We start from the raw sequence: 5,620 nt of genomic DNA, 5'->3' as shown, positions 1-5,620 counted from the left end.
AATCCGTCGGAAAAAGCAACGAATTTCCGACAAATGAATTATTAGGAGATTAGCGACGCTTTTGCAACACTTTTGCGACAGAAGTAAATTGGTCGGTAATCCGTTACTGTGTACCGACGGTTTACCGACAGAAATCAACAAAATTGAAATTCCGTCGGAAATCCGTTAATGAAATTCGATTTTTTTTTTAAATACTTGGGGCATTTTCGTAAATATGTTATCTGAGCTAAAAATAAGAACACGCGTTGCCCTAGTCTCGCTTTCCCTCTTCTCTTTCCCCGATCTGCGATTTCTAACTCTTCCCAGCATCTCCGATCTGCAACCAACCGGCGACTGCCTCCGCCAATGACATCGCCTCCGCCATCTCCGTCGGAAGCAAAGCCCTCCGGCTCCTCCAAAGTCGTCGACGCAACATACTTCTCCCTCCTACTGCCAGTTCGACCTGCAACCCACCAACGACAACCAGCATCGTCTGAGTCTCTTGCCGCCGCCACCATCATCGAAGTTGTTGCTGTAGCTGGTGGACCTTATCATTGAATCCGATTTCAGCTTTTTTTCACTTAAGTTCTGGTAAACAAAACCCTAACTTATTTTTTCTATTACATAATTAAGACGATTCACATTTTATATATCACAAATTGTTATGCCCTTAGTATTTTTGTCACCGTTTGATCATTTATGTTAGTTTATTCAATTAAAGATAAACAAACCTAACAAAACTGTTTTTGTTGTAGACCTGTAGTTGAATCTTACCATCATGCTGTAGGTTCTCTTTGTTAGTCTCCTTATTTGGTATTTGTTTCTACTAAATACTAATAGTTTACCTCTTGTGCAAACTGCTTCACTTCATCTGCAACAACACCACATAAATATTTCATAAGTAGAAAGAGACTGAAACTATCAATCAATATGTAATATATTATAATCAGTCTTAGCAATTTCTACCTTTGATTGCATTTTATTGGTTGACAATAAAATGCACCAAACAACTGAAACTATCAGAAAATCACCAAGTCCTCCCCTGTTTCCTATTTGATCAAATCCTTGTTCCAGCTCTCATTTAGTTGTTTTGTTTTTACTTGATTTAACATCATGCGATAGTTTTAACATATATATACAATATTCGCAATCTCATTATTTAGTTCGTTTAAATCACAATTACCCAATTTAATCGAAAAATTCCCAAAATTGAAAAAATTAAGTCACTAAACAAAATCTCAACTCAACTTTCTCCTAAGTTAGTTCTCTGTCTTGATTTAGCTTAAACCCCAACAACTAATCATTTTACAACCACAAGTTTTCATTCAACAACTATGAAGTCAAGACAAAACAATAAGCATGTTCACTTTCAAACATATATAACACAATACCTGAAATAACCCTTACTACACTCTTGCCATAATTTTAAGCAATTCCCAATTGTCCTTCTTAAACTAGAAGTAGTATACCATATATCCTTTGTATAGTATTCCACAATTCAATATGTTGGTTGTTTTCAACAATACTCTACTATAGACATATATGATATAGTAGAAGAAAAAAAAACAAAATAGTCAAAGAGGTCAAACAGAAGTCAAAGCTGGAGTGAAAAAAGTCAACTGATGTTGTTAGCATGTAGCTAATGGGTAGTTACACAGCAAAACAGTTACCGGTGTGACTGCATATAGAGAGATTGGAGAAGAGATTACATCATTCTTGAATTATAGTCATCAAAATAAATATTCTGTTTCTTACCCAATTTCTGTAAATTCTTTTCTTTTTCTATCAATAGTCATCAATATTGTCTAGTAATCAGGATGCATATGTAAGATGTAACATCAATATTAATTACATATCACTTTATAAAATACTCAACAAGTACGCCTAAATCCCCTTTCCAAAGTCAATGAACAAAATAGACTGAAACGAGTATTGGTTGATCATTTTACTAAAAATCCATCATCAATATGTAGTATTAATATATAATGAAGTCTTAACATGTTCCCTAAACCTTGTTCCAGCTATCATTTGGTTGACATAAAATTCTCGATTTCATTAATTAACATTTCTAATTCTCTTTAAACACCCAACAACTAAAGAATTTAGAAGAAATGGAATCTGTCATATGAGGGAATTGAAATTTGAGGAAATTTTAATCTGTCACATTTTAGAACTTAGGAGGATCCCACATCTAATTCAGACCTATATGACCTTTTTCATTGTTGTAACTTTTATTTTATATTTAATTATTTTTAATAATACTAAAAAGTTCAATGCTTCCATAGGCTTTAGGCTATGTGCATGGTGCTAATGTTGTGCATGCCTTTGAACCTGTTCATGGACGTTTAAGGTATTAAAACTCTAACAACATGGCTATAATTATACTATACATATACATATACATATACATATACATATATATCATTAACTCCACTTCTCTTGTGTAGTGAAATACAGCATAATGGCTGCAAACTGTTCCATGATATTTCCTTCTGGAAAAAAGTCTGGTTTTAAGGTGAGTTTAATATTAAATACACTAAAATAGAAACAATAACTAAAATAAAAAGATTAAAACAAAATGTGTTTACATGTATAGGTGGTTCGATATCATTCTTTAGTGATAGATCCAAAAACACTTCCAAAGGAACTTACCTTTAGCATGGACTCACCATCAACTGCTAAACCTTTTCTAACTCTTTTTCTTTTTAAACTTCCTTTATCTGATGATGAGGATGATACTTGTTGTCCTTTCTTGATCTTGCAATTTAACACAAACATTGCTCGATATTGGGTCACATATTTTTCATGCCTAATAAGTAACAAAACAACAAACCCCACTTTCAGTATTTCAAGATACAACAGAAGCTTCTAATTTGATTCAAGACTCAACAGAAAATAAAAAGCAAGCTTTTTAGAGCAGAGACATAATACTTGTACTTTCACTATTGTACCAATTTATAGGTTGTTTCTTTTTTTTCTAGACTGAATGAATAAAGCGTCTGAATGAGAGACTAAATGACCATTTTACCCTTACATGAAAAGGAAACAGGGGCATGAAAATACCTTTGAGACTCGAGGCATAGGGTTGTGAAACAGGCAGGACATGTGAGAACTGCATCAGAATATTGACCTTTTCTTTTCTTTTGAATCCAGAGTTAGTCTTTATCATCAAGATTTGGATCATATAACTCAGGCTTCACAGAATAGTCTATTACATCATCATCTGATGAAACTGATTGCACATCAAAAATGTCAAGAATATATTATTACATTTTTATGTCATAAAATAACTTGAAACAAGCATTTCCAGTCAACTACTATATATTTAGGTCAACAAGACAGGACAGAACAAGTTGTTTCAAGTTTTTACTACTTTACATTTCTTCTTTATTTACCCCATCTAATTAGTTTAACATAAAAAAACTTGTTGATTTTATAAAGTTGTAAGATTGCAATACCTTTTTAAAGACATCATAAGATTCTTCTAATTGTGATTATTATGATAAAGGTTGCAATTAGAACTGCATGAAGTTGATTGTTGTCAGATGGGTGATATCATTCTTTTTTCATTTGTAATTTGAAGTAATCAGTTTTGAACGATTAGAAATAGCATAGCTTCATGACTTCATCAGAAGAGTCATCAATTTGAGTAGCAATGTTGTTAACAGACTCTGTATTGTCAATATCTCCATGGGATTTTCCAGTGATTTTGTTTAATACATTGGCCCATTTAGTGCTTCCATTTTTAGATAATCCTTTTTTCTTTTTCTTGGAGATTCTATTTCTATCTCTTGAATCTTCAGTAATGTTAAAGTTAGCATCAGGGGTGGATTTTGATTTAGGGAAGAAGGAGTTTTCGAGTGATTCCCAGAGATTTGAAAGAAATCCAGGGGTGAATGAGAGCATATTGAGGATAGACATTGGCCCTACAACTGGATTGAGGATTGTGGATATTCTTAGCATTTGAAAGAAATCCAGGGGTCAACAATTGGCTGAATAATCTACCAACTCAAAAGAAAAAAAAATCAAATGCATAGAATAAGATTAGGAAACCAAAAATCATCAAGGTGTGAATTTGTATAGTAACATACTTCAAGAAATCAAAAACCAATTAAAAACTTCCTTTCCTTTATTATAAATAAATATCCAGATATTTCATTATTTTTTAATATTAAAACTGTATAATTGGGGAATTAAAATGTTACCACTTAATTAATATTCATAATTTTGTTTTAGGTTTCAAAGATTCAACACTTAAAGTAACAAAAGCATATCATAATTAAAAACTTATGCCAAACAGTAAACAACATGTTGGAAACATGGAATCAGTCCATGATTATTCTTTTTACAATTTATATTTTTAATGAAAAATTGAACAATAAAAAAGCTAAAAGGTAATTAAAATAGATATTTACATATTGTGTATAATATTAATTATTTGAAACAATATTAACCTTTTAAATGACAAATGATTATGTTTAATGAAATCTACGTATTTTCTTTTTACAATTTGTATTGTATTACATTTTTTACTACAAGGTAATTTTTTTTTTAATATAAATAAATAGGTGGTGAATTTATATTGAAGTTTTAAATAAATGTGACAAATGATTGAAGGGGTTAAACCATTGTCAATTTATGAACAAATAATTAAAATTTATAAAGGGAATTAAAGAAAATATGCAATAAAAAAATTACTAAAGAAAGTAATTAAAATGAGATCCTTTGAGCTAGCAAGGAGACATTGAGACGCAATTTGCGCAAATTCCTTCTGACCATTAGTTGTATGTTTTGGCCCCTCATATAAAAATCAATGATTTAATTAATGTTACCTTCTGTAATGCATTTTTAACCTATACAGCCAAGTTGTGCTTGTGCTCATCTAATGTAAATTCCATGTAGTCATTAGTGATGACATGGCAAAACGAGACCAAATGAAGTCCACCACCAAAAGAAATGTCTACTCCGTCAACACAGTATTGCTCTTCAAAGTTCTATTTTAGCCTAGATTCTTGTGATAAGATCACTTATCTCACGCCAACATACATAAATTCAAAGCCGAATCACCTGCATTATCTGGTGAGAAAAAACATCTTACTCAAAGTTCTATTTTAGCCCATATTGCATTGCATTATCTGATTCTGAGATCAAATATTATTGATGAGTATCATATAAGTATCTTATGATATAATAAGTGCATAGTGAGTTTGTGTTTGAAATTATTACTTGAATCAATTTTGATATGATACTTTTTCCATTATCTGTTCAGATGATCTTAAGTGGTGTAATCTAACAAGGAATACACAAAAGAATATGTGATTGATTAGATGACAAAAGGATCTTTTTCCCCATTCAATGATATTATTATACACCATTTGATTTCTTTGGCTTACACATTGATATTGAAGCAATTGAATGAAGTTTGTTCGGGTGTCCTTCCAAATCTTCAGAATCTACTATACCCATTCAATCGTAGAATTTTACGACTACTTTTGTTGGCATCGGTTTTTACTCTTTAGAAAATGAAAACAACATAATTCATTTAATCATGTAAAGGATCCTGATTTTGAAGGTTTCTGTGAAACAAAGAGGAAAAAAACAATACATCAACCAAATTCATAATATTTTTTTATAAAATTTT

General features: G+C 31.2%; 1 long non-coding RNA gene and 1 pseudogene across 2 annotated transcripts; one reads left to right on the top strand and one right to left on the bottom strand.

The window, feature by feature from the left end:
- Window positions 1–232: 232 nt before the first annotated feature.
- LOC145123337 (uncharacterized) lies at window positions 233–5,353 on the top strand. 2 transcript variants are annotated; one of them, XR_013715104.1, is made up of 4 exons: window positions 233–570; window positions 2,265–2,329; window positions 2,427–2,494; window positions 4,882–5,353. It is a non-coding gene; the product is annotated as an uncharacterized LOC145123337 (long non-coding RNA). The 2 variants fall into 2 exon arrangements; XR_013715103.1 differs by lacking the exon at window positions 4,882–5,353 and adding an exon at window positions 3,488–3,721.
- On the bottom strand, window positions 2,967–3,451 carry LOC145124556 (uncharacterized; annotated as a pseudogene).
- Window positions 5,354–5,620: the final 267 nt, after the last annotated feature.

This window comes from Lactuca virosa, chromosome 7, assembly GCF_052849685.1.
Source record: "Lactuca virosa cultivar CGN04683 chromosome 7, Lactuca_virosa_CGN04683_v6, whole genome shotgun sequence".
Lineage (NCBI taxonomy): Eukaryota > Viridiplantae > Streptophyta > Magnoliopsida > Asterales > Asteraceae > Lactuca > Lactuca virosa.
This window is presented reverse-complemented; position numbering and strand designations above follow the sequence as displayed.